The sequence below is a fragment of the Puma concolor genome, chromosome E4 (assembly GCF_028749965.1).
Source record: "Puma concolor isolate L17-30 chromosome E4, mPumCon1.1.hap2, whole genome shotgun sequence".
Classification (NCBI taxonomy): Eukaryota; Metazoa; Chordata; class Mammalia; order Carnivora; family Felidae; genus Puma; species Puma concolor.
The window spans coordinates 66457295-66476855 of record NC_141683.1 but is presented as its reverse complement, the minus strand read 5'-3'; the positions used below and the strand labels follow the sequence as shown (position 1 = coordinate 66476855).

General features: G+C 38.7%; 1 protein-coding gene and 1 long non-coding RNA gene across 6 annotated transcripts in view; one reads left to right on the top strand and one right to left on the bottom strand.

Moving 5' to 3' along the window:
* SMYD3 (SET and MYND domain containing 3) overlaps positions 1 to 19561 on the top strand; it is a 697887-nt gene that overhangs the window by 279156 nt on the left and 399170 nt on the right. The window contains exon 1 of one of the 4 annotated variants that reach the window (XM_086694287.1): positions 10909 to 13555. The exons of the other annotated variants lie outside the window; for them this stretch is intronic. The gene's annotated coding sequence lies outside the window, so the exon portion shown is untranslated. Of the gene's footprint in view, positions 1 to 10908; positions 13556 to 19561 lie in introns of those variants that run through there. 4 annotated transcript variants of the gene reach the window in all.
* LOC147572754 (uncharacterized) lies at positions 482 to 8003 on the bottom strand. 2 transcript variants are annotated; one of them, XR_015246240.1, is made up of 2 exons: positions 7802 to 8003; positions 482 to 745 (listed from the first exon to the last, which is right to left on the bottom strand). It is a non-coding gene; the product is annotated as an uncharacterized LOC147572754 (long non-coding RNA). The 2 variants fall into 2 exon arrangements; XR_015246241.1 differs by lacking the exon at positions 7802 to 8003 and adding an exon at positions 5419 to 6705.

Below are 19561 nucleotides of genomic sequence, written 5' to 3'. Positions count from 1 at the left end.
CAGCTGAATTCTGCTCACCCCTACTGTGTCCTGCTGCTCGTCAGCCTGGCTGCATAAAGACTAAGGAGGATTCAAGTGACTGTGGGGTGAAGAGAGCTGGATAACCATTTCTTCTTAAATACAAACCAAGTCTAATGAACGATTTCTTCTTAAATACAAAGCACATCTAACGATGTTGCTCACTACTGGTAACTTTATTTGGGGCTTCAGACTCAATGAAGTTAAGTGTTGCTTGACATATTTTTCAGATGGCTCAGGATTAATGAAAATATATTGCTGTTGAATTATAATAAGCACCAGTAAGAAATATGGATGTGTTGCTTTGTTTTGGTGATTTCGTAGTTATTTATGTATTTAGCCGTATGCATGAAGCCCCCATGTTTGTATTTTTCTTTGTCATTGACTTCACAGCAGCTCAGTTGGATTTTAAATATTCATATTTTACATTTTCCCGCACCTGCCCCATGACAGTATACACAGACCATGCAAACAAAGATGTATTTAGTGAAGAGACTGTGGAACTCTTTTATTGCTGTCCTGATCTCCATCGGAAATGAAGCTGTTTTTCAAAACACCGTGTGTAGGCATGCTATCTAGCCGTCGGTAATTGTGCAGATTATAATCATGATCTTCTCTTCAACACGTGTATGGCTGTGGTGGTAATAAGTGGTGAATCACTGCAGTTTAATTGGAGTGAATGAAGAATAGAAAGCTCAGCAGAAACGTTCTTTAGTGAGGTAGAAACCTAAAAAACAAAAAAGAAAACAGAAAGAGAAAATAAGGTATATCCATGAATTTTAACTTACTACACAGTAGAAAGTGATTTTGAGGGGCGCCTGGGTGGCTCAGTCGGTTAAGCGTCCGACTTCGGCTCAGGTCATGATCTCATGGTTCGTGAGTTCGAGCCCCGCGTCGGGCTCTGTGCTGACAGCTCAGAGCCTGGAGCCTGTTTCAGATTCTGTGTCTCCCTCTCTCTCTGACCCTCCCGTATTCATGCTCTGTCTCTCTCTGTCTCAAAAATAAATAAACGTTAAAAAAAAATTAAAAAAAAAAAGATAAGTGATTTTGATAATAGAATATATATATATGTGATTGTATGGTGCTCTTAGCATAAACACGAGCATGTACGTTTGGGGGTTCAGCTAACTTAGCTGCAAAGTGACTTCTGCATCTCTCTCTGTGTGTTTTTTAGCTGTCATTCTTCAGTAATCATAAGGTTCTGTTTCTTAATTTTTTACACCTAAATATCCTGGTAGCTCTCTTTGGAAAGTTTTAAAATTATTTTCGGTGACCATTATGGAAAGCATTGGATAGAATGGAAACATCTCTTTGCATGGCAGGACCCAGTGGTCTAAAACAGTTTCTATCTTAGCCCTAAATTTTAGGAACATACTTATTGCGTGTTTGCTTATTTATTTCAGCACGCTAATTTTTAACTTTCTTGGGTTTTATCTTGAAGAGCTCCTTAATGTAGTTCATTCATCCCATAATAAGCTGATATGACAAACTTAAACATGTTGGTGTCATATCTCCGCTCTTTGGGTTTTCTCTTTATTCTATACCATGTACAGTTAAGTAAGAGTTCTGCCTGTTTTTCCTTTGAGATTTCTTGCCATGCTCAGTTTAACATTCTAGCATGAAATGGACAGATTTGACATTGGACACTTGTGTCTGTCCTCTTCAGTACATCCTGCATGCTTTTACCAAAGAAGTCCTTTCAAAATATTTCACCTTCTACTGATTAGTAAACTTGGATGTGAAATCTATCTCTGGAGCTCAAGACTCCTCCCTCGTTATTTTCCACGTCATCATTCCCAACTGGGCATTTGGAAGACCATGTTCCCGTTAGGCCAATACCATCACTTCTTTTGAAAAAAAGAAAGTCTGGGTGATTATGGGTGGGGAGACAGAGGTCATGTGTTCAGTGCAGTATTAATTGTATCTTTAGATTAACTAAAGGTTAATATATCTTTTGCCGCCTGTTGTTGGGGGGGCATTTTGTTGGTACAAGAGAGCCAGCAAATAGGGCAGGTTATGGGAGCGAGCTCTGCGGAGCTCTTGATAGCAGGAGTTCAGATCAGATTATAGGAAATCCAGGATGTCACCGAAAGGCACTTCTTGAAGGGAGAGGAACTATATTGAGTAAGAGAAAGAACAGGACAGGAGGAATTTTTCTTATTCATAGGCAGATTTAAAACTGGGGTGTACTCAGAGCCCATGGCCACCACAAATATTTCAGCGGTCCCAGGGGTCAAGGGGAGATCATCAAGTTGGAAGGGAGTGTGGAGCCAGGGAGAGGAGCATCAGGTGCAACCAGTCTTGACCTTTGAACAGGGCCATCCTTCCGTCTTGGAAATGCAGGAGATGGGCCATCTGGCACAAGCCGTCTCCCCCTGCCCCTATTCTACCCGACCGGGCGTGGGGACCTCAGGACATCTTGCTTATTTCTGCCTCCCGTTCTTGTCTGTTGCTCCTTGGAAGTGGTTACCTCTCTCCTATCCATTTGCTTGAGTGTCACATGTTCTGTAAGGGAAGAAGCACCGACTTAAGGGGGTAAACCGACCTAGGCTTGAGTTTTATCTCCTTGCTGGTTAGCTGATGATCCTGGTCAACTTACTTCATGATTTAAAACTCCAGTTTCCTTCTTTGATATTGGAGGTATTAACATATTCTCTGCTGGTATAAAGATCAGAAAGTCTGCACCTCAGTTATTGGGCTTAGAAAACTGCTGTTTTTGGCCCCTCTAGTCACTGAGAAAAAGAATATTGTGTGTGTATTTATATAATATGAATGGAGGAAGATTTACAGAAATACTAATTTCTGTTGACAGAGTTCTCTTAATTTTATTTGTCTGCATCCCTGACCCTTCAATCTCTCTGGTGGTAGGGGGGTTAGCAGTTGTAGATTGCAGAATCACCTGCTTCAGACAGCAGTAGAAACTTCTTTTGTGGACACACAGTATATTCTGATACAAGACAAATGCTGTGCCTTGGGGCCCTATATCTTCTGGAAGGTCATCAGAAGAGAGCAAGCCCCTGAAATGTATCCATAGCATCCCAAGAGTATCCTGTCATTTTATTTGTATGTCCTGTGCTTGGTGCATATTTGTTGAATTGTTAAATAAAAGATAATTTTGTTTAGACTAAATTATATGCTTTTATTATCACTGTCCTCTGGGGAAATATTGACTAAGTTTATCAGACGTTTATGGAAATATGAAATTGTTGATCCAAAAATACTTGTGAAGCTTAAGTACTTTATCATTCAAGTTGCCAGTGCTTAGGAGACCAGCGAGGCTGAAATTCTGTGTTGAAATTTAAAAATCTATAAATAGAAGTTGAAATAAGATTCTGATGTATTTATTTATTAGGATATTTTTCTGATTACAAAATATGTCATAGTCAATATAAAAAACCTAGGAAGGCATAGAAAAGCAAAGCCAAGAAATAAATACCACCTCTGATTATTAATATTATGTTACATTTTCCTTTACTGTGTTTTCTGTGCATTTAGTTTGGATTATTTTCTTTCATTGATTTTCCTCTCAACATTATAGCAATGATTTCTTTTCATAAAATACTCTTCCTTTTCAAAAATATTTTTTTTAAATGTTTTTATTTATTTTTGAAGGAGAGAGACAGAGCATGAGCGGTGGAGTAGCAGAGAGAGGGAGACACAGTATTTGAAGCAGGCTCCAGGCTGTAAGCTGTCAGCACGGAGCCTGATGCGGGGCTTGAACTCACAAACTGTGAGATCATGACCTGAGCCAAAGTTGGACGCTTAACCGACTGAGCCACCCAGGAGCCCCAAAATACTCTTCCTTTTAAAATTAAGTTTTAAATTTTAATTCTAGTATAATTAATATACGGTATTATATTAGTTTCAGGTGTGCAGTAGAGTGATTCAGCAACTTTATACATCACCCAGTGCTCATCACGACAGGCGCACTCCTTAATTCCCATCACCTAGTTCACCCATCCCTCACCCCCTTCTGGTGACCATCATTGTGTTCGCTATAGTTAAGAGTCTGTTTCTTGGTTTGTCTCTTTTTTTCCTTTGCTCATGTGTTTTGTTTCTTAAATTCCACATATGAGTGAGATTATGTGGTATTTGTCTTTTTCTGACTGACTTATGCTCTCATAAAATATTCTTGAAAAATATTTTAGTAATACTCACATAGCTATATCATTATTCATTTAATCATTCTAATATTGGGTATTTATTTACTGTTTTAAATATAGCGGAAATAGATATCTTTTGTTGGCATTTTTATTTCCTTAAACTAGTTTCTTAGACACATAATTACCATGTTAAAGTTTAAAATGTGCATATTTTAAATAGTTTTATTACATTTTGCCAGTATTTCAGAAAGGTTGATTTAGTTTCCTGGCCTGATGTCTTTTACAGTTAACTATGACATTTTTATCTCACTACATCCTTACCAATGCTGAATGTTATCATAAAAAATAAAGGTCTCGGACTATGATTTATTCATCTAGTCTGTGTTGCAGATATAATCCATATTAATTGGGACACTTGTTGCAACTAAACAAATACTTGAGGTAAAATCTATATTCTTCTGTATTACTTCTTGATGTGACTGTTTCTAGCACAAGATTTCTACAGGGATCACATTTTACTCATCTTTATGCTGCCCATAGAGATTTATACATAGTAGGCAGTCAATAAATGTGGAAAATAATTATCACATTATACCCACCCATATGGGTCCACCACTGATTGTGCACATACTTTAAGCAAATATCAACTCTTTTTATTAGAAAGTATCACATGAAGTTCCTGGGTTTCATTCGTGTTTTTGTATGAAGAACCCATTCATTGGTAGGACATATTGGTGTATTTAAAATAAAATTTCGTATCTGCTTCTTCAAAGTCGGTGTTGTATGGTGTGTATATAATTTACCTTGTAAATATATCAGAAGCACCAAGTAATTTAGATTATAAGCCTTGCTTATCTGAAAGATTTGTACTATCAGTGAAAAGATGTTGGAAAATGCTGCTAGTGGTTAGTAAGAATGTAACCAAGACATGAGCTTTAACGGAGATGTGAGATGTATATTAAACCAGTTTCTGAAAATCATTTGCTTTTTGTGTTTTATGGCAGTACCTTGTGGATCTGCATTTAGAATGATAATTCATGCTAATGGCTTTCATATCCCATGAGCTAGCAGAAATCAATTCTAAAATGGCAGAATGAAAGGGTATAGCAAATAAAGTCAATGAGCTGTCAAAGAATTTTTCTTCATCAAACAAATCCCAAAGCACCCTGTGTTACACTGACCTTCTCTCTTTTTTCTTGAATTCCTATGCTGATTTGGTTCCCGATTTCTTTTCGCATAATAGAAAAATTAACAAACATGTTTGGTCAGTGAAACAGAAGGTATTTGAAAATAATACCTTGAAGCAGTGTCTCAATCTTTAGGCAAATGGTGAAGAGGAAATACAACATTGATTGCTGTTGCTAAGCAACGGCTTTCGCAGCAGATGTGCTTTGGGACCACGGTGGTGTCTGCCAGCCAGCTATGCAGGGTAGAGAGCAGCACAGCATCATGACGTTTCTGAGAAATCAGAATCAGTGCTTTTCATTTCCTCTTCTTTCTTTTTTCCACAGTTTACTGTGATCAGTATTTGAGAAGCTCAGATCATACTGCCAAATATATAGAGTGAGTAGTTTGGAGCACTGTGGGGATTTTTAGAAGGCTGTGAATGGATTTGTAGAGCCAGCTCTAATGGAATCAGAATTCCTGTTTTATTTCAGAAATACTATTAACTTTCTCATTCACGCATTTATCCGTTCATTCATGCTGCTCTTAAAGAGTCTGGTGCGTCTTGTATTGCTGACGTGTGCACCGTAGGTGTGATGGTGGGAAATGAGAGGAGCCGTGGGAGCCGTGCACGTGTGGTGGAAAGAAGAACCACTTGGGCCTGCCTCCCAGCACCGGAGCTCGCAAGCTTCAGGGCTCCCGAGGATCTCCAGGGCTGCTTGTAAAAGACTGGCGATCTTATTACCAGAGGCCTGGCAGGTAATTTAGGAGTACACGTTTTAAACAAGCTGCCTTGGCGATTGTGATATGGCGGCAGGCAGATGACTCTTGAGAAGTGACTGAAGTGGGTGGATTAGTGAAGATTTCTTCACTGTTACACCAGGCAAGATGTCACCTGTCAGGTTTAATTCAGTAATGGGGAAACTATCACTTGTTCAATCTGTGCCTCTTTTAGCTTGATTCTTAAGTCTCTCCATATTAGAACTGCTTTAGACTCCTTGGAGTTGGACTGGTTTGGGTTCCTTCCAGGACCTGCTCTGTGGCTGTCCCTCAGGAGGATGTTGGAGGGCAGCCCATGTTGCTTGTGACTTACCCAAGAGCAAAAAATGGGAGTAACACGTAAAGTACAAAAGCCCCAGTCCAAACAGTCTGCAAGAAAGATGAAGATTTTCACACCCCCTTTCGTTGAAAGGAAAAATACCAAATGACCAAGCAAACACCTGAATCTACTCGTGGCCTGTTTTTTCCCTATCCCAAACCTGGTCACATTTCAGCCGTCTGTCGGTTATGAATCTGGACAGTCTTTTAATAAAGCCTTTTGTGCTCATAAATTATTTGTATAAATTCATGAGCGATTTTTGCTCATACAGTCTTTTAATAAGATAATCCACTTTTTTTCTTTCTCCAGTTGTATATGCTCCAAAGCATATACTCCATATCCAAAGCATATGCTCCAGTTTTATTCTTTATTAGATCTTGGCCTTATGCCATGTAGTGGTACAGACTAACACATCGTTCTTATTAGTGTATGTAGTTCGTTAACCATTCATCTATCGAGCTAAATGACTCCTAGATGACTTGTACATTTAAAACTGTTCAGAAGTTATTAAGGTCTGTAATTTATCATCACTAACATTTCTGACCTGTGTTTGGTCCCTCACCAGAGTGATGTTCATTGAGGCATCGACACAATAGGAAGAAAATTAAGTTACACTAAAGGCATTACCAGTATGAGTGGGGAGATTTTAAATGTTGGCAGTAATCAATAGTAGAGCTTAATTTATATACTTCATAATGGAGGCATTTTCATTACATTTATATTTTCCAAATTGCATCCATTTTTAAATTAGTTGCCCTCATTTCAGACCATACTGCACAGCGAAATAATATATTTTCTGGATCTAAACCATCATATATGGTTTGACCTTTAACTGAATCAAGTAGTAAAGATCAAAATGAATTATGCCTGGGTGGAAAGGGATTTTAATGTTGCTCTGCACTGTGTTTTCCCTCATCCCACATGCTGTTTAATATTATTAATTCAGCTTGAATGATGATAAGCCAAAAACGACTTTAGTTGGTCATGGCCAATGCATTCTTGGACGTTATAGAAATGCCTGTAACACCTGAATGGTTCCACATAAATAGCAATGCATTTTTATTTTGTCCACAAGAGAAAATGCACCATGATTGCCTATGAGCAGCAGAGAACAGGTTTCTAGATGTATGTTCTTTCCTTGGTGCAAATACATAAGTCCATTAGTGCTAATACGGCTTTGTGTATTTGCATCCAGGAATTCACTATTTAGAATATGACAAGCAATGAATATTTGAGGAGTTATTACCAAAAGCTTTCAAATAAGTTGAAAGGCATAAATGACTTTGAGTCTGGAGAAGTGTAGTAATCCCTTAGAAATGAACTATTTAGAATATTTAACTCTGTTATCAGTGTACTTCAGCGTAATAGTATCCGTGCACATTTTGTGGTTATCTCAGTTCCCTGTCATGCACCTCACCACATGAAGTCAGCTTGGGACAGTCTTGGCCCTGTTCACGATGCCCCGGCTTCTCAAACTCCCCTGGTTTAATTTGCTGCCGTTGTGACGGTTTTTGGAGGAGCTCTGGTGCAGAAACAGAAAGTACCCTCTGAGAGATCCCTGTGCTTTCAATTAGTGTATGAGGCAAGGATAACTACTGTTCTAGAATTCTTTCATCATAGAGACCCAAAACAAAAAGGCATAATCTTACTTTATAGAATAGACGCATCCTCGAAATTCCGTGTCACCTGAATTTTTGGATACTGAATTGATTTTCATTTATATTTTCTTTATAAACGCAGAGAGATACTCATCTAGATGAAAAGCCATGACACCAAGATACAGGCAATATTACATTTAAGAATGAATGCCTCAAGTCTCCTCAGACTTTAGAAATCATAGATTTATAGGGAAATCATAATGTTTCGAATAAAACATGACAGCTTCCAAATAGCTGGGCTTATTTTTACATTTGGCATCTTGACGGAAAAATAGCTCCATAAGCTGTATTGAAGAGTCACATGGGAAGTCGTGATCGTGTAGCTCTTTGTGAGAGCCAGTGTCACGGAGGGATGTGTAGGTTTAACTGGGTTTCAGTGGGAGTGGTTTGAAATGTAGCACTGACTTAGTAGGCACAGGACAGTTACTGATCACTGATCTCAGCAGACTTGAAAATAACATGTTTCTTGTTCTGTAAATTATTCAAGTTCAGTTTTCTGTTTTTAACAATCTGAGTAACAAGCTCAATTTTTCCCCTAAATGTCCAGGCATAATTAATAGTACTTAAAGCAGAAGTAGGAGCTTGAGTAGTGTTAATAGGAATGGCGAGAGCTGCATAGATACAAGGAACAGCTTGGTGGTGGCCAGAAGTGGGGGTTGGAGGGTGGTTGAAATGGGTGAAGAGGGTCAGAAAATATAAACTTCCAGTCATAAATAAGTCCTGAAGATTTAATGTACAGCCTGGTGAACTGTAGGTAATAATATTGTACTGCATATTTGAAAGTTGCTAAGAGAGTAGATCTTAAAAGTCTTCATTATAAGAAAAATTATTTTGTCACCGTGTGTGGTAATGGATGTTTAACGAGACTTCACTGTGGTGATCACTTTGTAATGTGTACAAATGTCAAATTGTTGTTGTGCTCCTCAAACCAACATAATGTTATATGTCATTTATACTTCAGTTTGAAAAAGAAAAGGTGAGAGCTGCATTCTCGTACTGGGCACTCAGTTGAAAAATAGTGTGATTTTCTCCTTGATTATCGAAGTAATGAATTACCCGTTTTACAAAATAGGGAAAATCTAGAAAAATGTTAAAAAATGTTATCCATGTTTTAACCTGTAGATGTAACTGTGGTTTTTCTATGTTTAAGTGTTTTCTCTTTTTGTTTTCACACGGTTGGTATTACTTAATGTGTAAAATTTTATATGCCACCTTTTTATTTAAAGACTTTGTAGCGTTTCGTTAAAATATGTGTAAATATGATTTTTAATCACAGAAGAAATCTAACTGGAAATTCTCACTAAAATCAATACAGTTTTCTGTTGTTTAGATTACATCTAGTTTTTCACTAATATAAATACCATTGAGGTTTTTGAGCTTCCTGTCCATTATTTAATGTATGTTCTAACATCTCCTTATTCATGAATAGATTTCCTTAAGGCCCCCTCCTCTTGATAACTTGTTTGTTTAGTATATTTGCTTTGCTTTAAAAAAAAAAAAAACAACTTTATAATGAAACCTTTAAGTGTACGAATTTAATTATAAGCACAGTGTTGGCTGCAATCTATAAGTTCCTTTTTGTTATTTTGTAAGAAATACGTTATTATAGGGGCGCCTGAGTGGCTCAGTCGGTTAAACGTCCGACTTCGGCTCAGGTCACGATCTCACGTTCTGTGAGTTCGAGCCCCGCGTCGGGCTCTGGGCTGATGGCTCAGAGCCTGGAGCCTGCTTCCCATTCTGTGTCTCCCTCTCTCTCTGCCCCTCCCCGGCTCATGCTCTGTCTCTCTCTGTCTCAAAAATAAATAAAACGTTAAAAAAAAAAAAAGAAATACGTTATTATAAAGATGCTTTTTGAGTTTTCAGGCAGATGGCATTTTGTATTTATTAAAGTTCAGTAGTTTCTAGCGTTTGGAATGTTTTCAGTATATTTATGCTCTTTTGTTTCACAGATGAACAGTCATTCAGACTCTTTCATGGACATTTTTTTCTTAAGTGAAATACTGTTTGGTGGATATGGAGTTGGTGTGGTTCGTAACCCAACCCTGTAGATGAAATCTTCCACAACCGTATTTTGTGGATCAAATGCTGTGTCTTACAGTCTTCTGTTCCAGTGTGTTTTTGTTCTTCCTCATTTCTCACAGCTTTTGATTTTCATGTTTTGGTGTTCTATTCCTGAAAGAGGAAAGGTTCGTGGATGTTTCATTATAGGATCAGTATCCATGCAAATTGACCTAAGGTCTTGGTTTTTGCTCAGATTTTATGTTACCTAATTTTAATTTGTTAACTCTGCTTTTGTTCTCATTATCTTTGCCTTCTCTCTAATTTTTAATCTTTCTGTTCCATTTTGTTTCTTGACTCTATTTTAAGTTCTTTGCCCTGGTTAAAGAGAATTTAAATAATTTACATTTATTAAAAGATTTTTTTTAAATGTTTATTTTTGAGAGAGAGACAGAGCATGAGTTGGGGAGGGGCAGAGAGAGAGGAAGACAGAGAATCTGAAGCAGGCTCCAGGTTCTGAGCTGTCAGCACAGATCCTGACATGGGGCTTGAACCCATGAACTATGAGATCATGACCTGAGCCAAAATTGCACTTAACCAACTGAGCCACTCAGGCGCCCCTGGTTTACATTTATTTTAGCAACTGATAGGTGTTTCGTGTATTCTGCATTCAATGCTTCCTTGCTATATTGTATCGTGAACTTTGTTTTGTTTGCTTTTATGCTCTTATGTGTTTGGAACTTAAATTTAATTTCAAAATCTACAAACTAAGCTTATTTTTCAGTATATTAAAAAAAAAACAATATATTTAGACTCTAATGTCCCCCCCACCCCCAGTTTCTAAAATGTAGTCTTCTAGAACTGTATCATTAGTGAATTTCAATATTTTGTTATGTTTTTCTTTTTCAAGAGTTGTTTTTTACTTTTACCATGTTTATAATCATATCCAGACTTGACTATTTAACTGTCATTTTGATCATCGGTGCTATAATACTTTAAATCCCCAATTTTCCTGGTCCCTAATTTCTTTTCATCCGTAGTGCACAGGATAATAGTAGCAACAACAACATACAACATTTATTAAGTATTTACAAAGTGCCACTATAGGCACTTAAATGTGAGCTAACTCACGTTTAATCTTCTCTGTGTCGTTCTGAGGTAGAGTCCATTAATTAGTCCACTGGGCAAATGAAGAAATGGAGGCACTGAGAGCCGAACTAATTTGTCCATGGAGAGCCAGGACTCCGGATAGTTTCAGGTCTCCATCCAGAGTCCCTGCTCTGAAACTTTCACTCCTACTGCCTCCCCTCTGTTGCCTGGGAAAGAACACACTCACACATATTAAGAAACTTAGGGTAGGTGTTAGATTTTTTTGAGTCTTTTCCTGAGTCTGAAAGAGTGTCCTTAGGACTTTTAGACATAAACCATCAGTGTAGTTAAATATGAAATTCCTGAGTCACAATTTTTTTTTCAAGAGTAAGGTAAAACAATCCCTGCCATGCCATGTGGTTTTACTGTTGCAGAGGGAAAGTCTAAGGCCAGCCTGGTGTTTATTTCTTCAGGGGCAACCTGTCCTTTCCTCCTTGCCCCAACCCTGCCTGTATGTTGTTAGAACTTTTTTCTTTAACCTTAAAATTCAAACATTTTGCTAAGGGTTGTCCAGGTGTGAGTCATTTTGAATTATTTTTGCCCAAAGTTCTGAAAGCCCCTTTGATACCAAATTTAAATATTTCTTTACATCAGAAAAAAGTTTTTGAATTATATCTTTGCTTATAACTCCCATTCATGTTGGTGCCTCTTTGAAACACCCATTATTCTTTGGTTGGATTTCTTCTCCTTGACCCCTTAGCCATTATCTTTTCCCTAGCATTTAGATCTGTCTCTTTCCTCTAAAGCAGAGGTCAAAAACTTATTCTGTAAAGAGCCAGATAGTTAATATTTTATGCTTTGTAGAATGAGGCAAAATCGAGGATATTATGTAGCTATTTATATAACAAGAGAAAACAAATTTCTATAAATTTTTTATTGATGCAATTTAAAATATAATAATTGAGTAGTGTTTTGTTTTGGTAATACTGATTTAATGAGCAGAATATAATTCTTTTGGGGAGACATAACTTTTTGCTTAATTGGGGTTCAAAGTTCCTTATTAGTTGATTACAAATGTTCATCTGTAAAAACCATCCTTAGCTCACAGGACATAGCAAAACAGACGGCCGGCCGGATTTGGGTTTCAGGCTGTAGTTTGCCGACCTCTGTTCTAATGACTTGGAGAATTTCTCCGATTTGTCTTTACCTTTCAGGATTGATTTTCTGTATTGTCTTTTTTGCTTTTCATTGCTTTGGATCTGAGTTTTAAACTTCCATTTATTCTTTTAAAATCATAGCCATTTTCCTTTAAAACTCAACCTATTGACTTTTCATATCATATTCATCCCTGGCTTTTGTTCATTTTGGACCTGTGTTTTTTTTAGATTTCATTGGGAATACAAAGCAGAAGTCTCCTTAAAATAGTCGTGTTTTAAGTCTTTTTCAGATGATGCCCTGAGTGCCTGCAGGGGAATGTGCACCATGTCCTGAAACTTGTGATTTTCATAAGCGCGTGTGAAATCCTTTTTATAGTCCTGTTCCCATGAAGACAGATTTAAGCAGTCTGTCAATAATTAAACAGATATGTGGCTTCCCTTTCATCCCCTCACCCATTACCTTCCTTCCCGTATTTTAAGCCAAGAGTGTGTGGTTCCACCTCACTTCCCACTCATGTCTCCAACCCTTTCTCCTGGTGTGACTTTGTCAAAATTAAGCCGATTCTTTCCTGTCGCTTCTCGTCGTTTAAAATTTTGAGAATGCAAATCTACTTCTGTATTGCCAGAGGTAGTCTGCACATCTTATTTAACTAGACCAGTTAATGTAAACCAGTAACCCCCACAGTGGACTGCTTCCCGCTCTGTAGTCTCCAGGCCTTGTCTGTCTTATTAATGGGGCTCCTGTGAAAACTCGAGATTGAATAGTACATGTAGTTAAGAAGTGCGTGTGAACCCGAAAAGGCAAATCTCAGAAGTTTTCTTAAGCAAACCCAACCCCTACCAGGTACATGTAATGTATTTGTCTTTCTTTTGCTTAGAAATGAATAACGTGTTTCATGTCCCAAAGTTACAAATTTGTAGACATTAGAATGTATGGTTTTTTTTCTTTTTAAACTTTTTATGTTCTTCAACGATTCTTTGGATGCACTTTCAGCTTTTGCTCTTCATATAAGTGTTCTTGATAAATGTTACCATAAATGGCCCTTTCCCGTGGGTCACATTCCTAGGATATGATTTGTTTTCCTGTCAGCTTTAGTTAGTAGCACCCAATTCCTTGTCCTTTTGCACTCCATATTGTGAATTTTAGATGGAAATAAGAGGATACATCTTGAAGCTCTGAGAGATCTTGAGATTTACAAAACAAGACTAAGATGTGGAAGAAGATACTGTGTAAATAAAGAGAAAGAGAAGCATACATGCAGATAACAGGTAATGAGAATCTGACGGTGGTGAAGAGTACAGCTGGCCCGGTTTTATGACGGTTTGGCTTGGGATTTTTTGGCATTACGATGGTGCGAAAGTGATACACATTCTATTAGAAACCATATTTGGAATTTTGAATTTGGATCTTTTCCTGGACTAGCGATATAGGCCTTTGGATGCTCTCTTGTAACGCTGGGCAGGGGCCATGAGCCGCAGCTCTCGTCAGCCACGCGATCATGATGGTAGACAACCAACACACAACAACCATTCGATACTCCTAGAAGCATTCCTGTTTTGCTTTCGTTACAGTATTCTTATAAAATGGGCGCTGTGTGCTGTTTTATTTTGCCCGTCTGTACTATAGGCTCACAGAAGTGTTGCGAGCACGTTAACGGTAGGCTAGGCTAAGTAAGATATGTTGTTTGGTAGTTCGGTGCCCTGAATGCATTTCTGACTTCCAAAATGTTCAATGTGTGCTGGGATTATTGGAGTGTAACCATATCATAAACTGGGGAAAGTCTGTAATTTAAAAGAGAGAAGTACATGTATGAGTAACTTATACCCAGGATTTGGATTTTGTGATGTTTCAGGTAAAACATTTATTCATATAACCTGGGTAAGGCAAACAATTCAAATGTAATTTTATTTCCAGTATCCATCATTGGTACAGGAGTGGCCCCTCATTGTGCTCATTTTAGGAGACTTGAAGTCCTAACGATATCTGCCCACAGGCTGTGCTGGTGTTGGATGGTGGTGCATGCCAGTAATGCCCAGGAATGGAATGTTTGGGAAATTCAGTTTTGTTTCTTTAGACATTTTCTGAGTCTGATAGTACTTTTGGCAAATCACTATTTCTGAAAAATTAATATGGATTCAATTACTATAAATTTGACTTTTTATAGTTGTTAAGTCAGCTGAAATGATGTAGTTCTAAAACTGCATTAAAATGTAATATATTTGTTCTAAAATAGCTAAGGTTTTAAGGTACTCCCAGTCTTCCTGAGTTTTATTAAAGGATTAAATAAAAACTACTCTCTTTACCACTATATGATTAGTTACGTATTGGTCAGAATGACAAATTTACGTGCCTGAGAAGATGCTGAGTCAAGGGCTGTGTTCAGGCAGTGTCCAAATCACCTTTATGTACTACGGTGGATAAAAATCTAGAATAAAATTGGTTATTGATTTGGATTTGCATTTGTAGCAAGAGATAAACATTACTTGAATTTCTTTTTTCGAAGCATACAGATTCTGTGCAGAGTTTTTCTCCCTTGGTTTTGTGCGGCTTTTTGAACCACTAGAACTTTCTGAATGATGCTAACTCAATTTATTTTGTGAATGGGACATTCCGCATACCCAAATATCTGTTTAATTTATTTAGCTAGTTCATTTACCCACAGAATTCAGGTGATCTTTTTCTTAAAAGATATTCCAGAGCTCTTTTTAATTTCTTCTTACAAGAAAAATTCATGTTGGTTTATGGAAGAATATTGATTTCAGTGTAGATTTTCTCCACTGTTCTGATGTTTAGTTATGTACCCTCTGGACTGTTTTTATTTTTTAATGTATGAGAGTTGTTTTAATAGTAGTTTGGGTCAACAATAGTTTATTGATTTCTTTGAGAGTATCTAAGCATTTGAGGATACATAATTCAGATTTCCAGGAAGGCCCAACATAAAAATTTTAAAAGGGGATAAATAAAATTAGGTGTGGTTTTTTTTTTTTCCTATTTTATTACATTTTTTTCTTTTCATTTAAGTTTTAAATCATTTCTAGTTTTTTAATAAAATATATTTTTACAGAGTTCTATTTTATTATTTTCACATGTAGTTGAAATCATCCTAAGACTAGTTAAAGAATATTATTTCGTGTAAAATTTTCATAGAAAAATAGAAATCCTACCATGAATGTGACACCAGAGATGAATGAGGACCATTTTCCAAGTGTGATATGAAAACCATAGCTGAAATAGTAGTTCTAATATGTGGGAGCCATGGTTTTCCTTTTGAAATGAAAGTGAAGATAAGATGTTAGGTATGTCAACCTAAATAAAGAGGTAAACCAAGGAAAGCTCCAAATTGTCAAAAGGATGAGTCTGTTCAGGAATAGGATAGGAGTTACAATTCAGGACACGCACACCACAGCAGACTACAGGCAGGTGCACTGAGGGTTTGGGTCTGCGGGGTTCATGGGCACGGAATGTAATGAGGAGACAGTCCAGTTGGAATCCATCAAATTCAAAAACAAATGAGAGTCAATTCTGAAAATTCCCTTGGAGACAAAACCGGTCACAAACAACAGCTCAGTGCAGCTTACTTGGTGAGGCCAGCCCGCCCTGGTCATGTCTCGTTCATGCCTCTGGACACCATAAGTAAAACTTGTGAAGGTCAGTAGGAGGCAGCCCGTCACCAACTCACTGTCACTTAAGAAAATTCTGATATTTTCCGTTTTCTGTAAATAGGACATTTAAGGGAAATTTGTCTCCCAGTCCTTAAGTTTTTGTTTTCCAGAGGACACATGCGTGAGACTTTCCCTCTTACGCCCACCAGTTCCATTTTAGGTTGAAATTCTTTCACAGGTAAACTCATTGTATCATTTACATTGAATATTTTCCCAACATTATTTGTAGGTTTTAATTTAACATTATGATTCCCATTTTACAGTTGAAGAAGCTGAGGTGTGGAAAAGCTCAGTAATTTGGCCTCACAGTGGTGGAGCGAGGGCTATTTTCATCCATTTTTGCCTGATTCCTGTTACATGGGAGTGGAAAACCAGCAGAACTGTGTGAGGATGTAATCTTTTGTTCACACCCCCCTTTTCCAGCAGAGACGTGTGCTGCGGCTGGGTGTGGGCTGGATGTCTGCTCGTTGCCACCCCCATTGAAGTACAACAGCCTCTTTATATTGTAGTTCATAGACCCCACCCTCCTGGAGTACTTAGACTGTCACAAACACAGAGGCAGGTGAGGGGGCTAATAACTCCATGCTAGTGCAGAGTAGGCTCAAAGATCCCCACAGAACAGCAACCTGACATCTCAGGAATGGAGTCTGTCTTTCAGGCTAATACAGTGGGTAGTTCTGGCCAGATAGATTTCCCCTTCAAATAAAATGATGTTTAAAAATGAAAAGCCAGTGGGGACTTGAGCTGTAGCTATTTCACTGGAGTGCGGGGAAAGGACTTGGTGCAAAGAAACCTGATTTCAGAAACGTTGGAAATGAAGGACAGGTAGGAAATGAGGAAAGTAAGAGATTATAGGGGCGAAAAAATGGAAAAATTGGGAGAACAGGCCTATCTCATTTGCCTCCCCCCCCCCCCCCCGCCCCCAGAGTTGTTTTCTTATTTTTGTCACCAACATATAAAACTTGGGAAATTTCACACAATTCAATTTCTAGGTTCTCTCGAAAGTCAGAAGAACAGGGTACACTGGGCTCTGTCGCTGGGGCACAGGGGGCAAGAGCACCCAGCTCTAAGGGTCCCAGACACATCAGGTTCAGCCACTAGCAGCTGACAAAATCCAGTAAGTGGAGGTGAAACAGAAAAGGAATTTATTTCAGTGAGTCCAACACCAGGAGGACAGTCAACTAAGGCCTCAAAGACGGTCTCCAAAGTACTGAAATACTTCCATGTTTATTTAAGGAAAATGGTCAGTGGGTCCACACGGTGGGCAGTGAATGTCCGGTTGATCATTGTCTTGGGATCAGTTACTGGGGTCTGGGGTCTTGCTGGCTCAGGGCCTGAGGGGGTACTGAAAGTTCCCACCAGGGGATGCTTTGCCTGCTTCAGGGCATTTTGTCTGAGTTAAGGGGTAAACTGGAAAGAACTTAATCAGTTGGAAGGATTGAGGTCAAAATGGAGGTGGTTGATGTCCTTCTTCCTGTTTTCACACGTGAGTAAAGTTAGGATGGCAGTGGACCCACGGCTTCCCCCTGTGGATGGGACTGGCCTCTCTGGTCCTCCACCTGGCCGCCCACCCCTGATCTGCTCTCCTAATTTGAGTTGGAGACTCCTAGTTCAGGCTGTTTTCATATTTTACAGTTAAGGACAGCAGCTGGGTGGACTAGGGGAAGATAAGGCCTAGGGAGGCTTGTTGGTGTTTTAAATATGAAAAGGATTTGAGAATGATATTTCCAGAGGGACCCAGAGGAGGCGGGGCTATTTGAGAATGGTGTTTCCAGAGGGACCCAGAGGAGGGGGGAGCTATTTGAGAATGGTGTTTCCTGAGGGACCCAGGGGAGAGGGGCTTGTCATGGGTACCTTGTGTTCTTCCAAAATTCTTGTGTTGAAGTCTCAATCTCCATTTACCTCAGAATGTAAATCTGTTTGGAGATAAGGTCTTTAAAGAAGTGATTGAGTTAAAAGGAGGCCTTTAGGGTGGAATGCTAATCCAGTGTCCTTATGAAAGAGGGACAGACATTAGAGATGTGCGCACTCACAGGGAGGGCCGTGTAAGGAAGTCACAAGACATTAGTGTCCAAGCCAAGTAGAGAGGCCTCAGCAGAAACCAATCCTACCCACACCATGATCTCAGCCTTTCAGACCCAGAAGGGAGAGAAAATATGTTCTGTTGTCAAAGCCACCCAGTTCGGGGTTCTTTGTTATGGCCACCCAGGCTGATTAATACAGAGGAGTCTTGACAAGGAGGAGGACAGGGTAATTGAGGCAGCAGAGACCATTGGCTCCATGAGGGCAGGGAACTCTGTTGTCTAGAAAAGTCCCCAGCATCTTGTGTCTATCTGTTTAAAGGTTCAGTGAATGCTTGTTGAACCAGCCCCATGGGATTCACTCTGGAAAAGGGCAGGAAATTGAGGGTGTTATTGGTTTCTAGCCTTTCTTTTCATTGTGAAGAGGTTGAGGAGAGATTGGACCAGATTTGTCACCATATTGTGTGTCAATAGCCACAGAAAGTTTACATTTATATGTAAGCAAATTTTTGTATTTATATTATACAGAGAGAGTGGAAGAGGATTTGAACTCTATTTTGTTAGATGAGGGCAGTAAGTCCTTGTTTAAGAGCTGTTGTTTTTAAGGAAGGTTTGCATTTCTGAGACTGTGTGGATTTAAGGATTCGCGTCTGGATGGTTTGATTGAAGAGACATGAGGGGTTACAGGAATTGGGGAAGGGGACATCTGTGGAGGAGCCTCTGAGAAAAAGGGAGGAGTTGATGTGGTTCTGGTAGAACTCTTGGGGGCACCTTGGAGGCCCAGCCTGGGGTCCCCTGACTGAGCTGGAGGAAGAACCCAGCACTAAGATACTAGAGGGCTTCATAGGCCAGTTGGGGAAGTCAGCTATGAAAAATGAAAAATTGCCTAAGTGTAAATGAGAAAGAATAGAGTTTTTTAAATTTATAACAAAACATGGATTCATAAGGCAGTGTTTCAGGGATGCATGTACTATATAAAAGGAATTATATGGGTATAAGTCATTGGTATTTTAAATTAAATACTTCAAATCATAAAAACACATAGAAAAAGAAAATAAAAATCACTCCTAAGTTCGTCATCTATAAGTAAGAACCATTATTATTTTGAAGTATGTATTTCCAGAGTTTTTCCTATGTATATATCAGTATAAATCAGTTAAGAACAGTTTTTAATAACTCCAGAGGACTTGAAGGTGAGTGATGGGAGCCAGATCTCTGTGCTTGGGCCGACATTTCTTGCCTTGCAGTGTGACACAGGGTAGCTGATATTGTCATAAACAGGCTCCATGTCTGGGACTGGTCTGAACATTGTTGTCCTCATTTTGCTGATATCTCCTCCTTTACCAAGGTCAGCAGGCCATAACAGCTGGTACCACCACATTCCCGATGGCCTAATTAAATATTTCACATAAAATGCATATACCATCTGCTTAGGTTACTAGTGACCCAAATAATACGGTGAATTGCATGTTTGTGCTTCAGCTGCTCTAGAGATGAAGCCACATTTTCTACATGTGGAAAAATGCTAGGCTTGCACTGGTTTAAAAAATGCTCCTGCTCCAGCCCCCTGCTAGTAGGGCTGACCATTCGC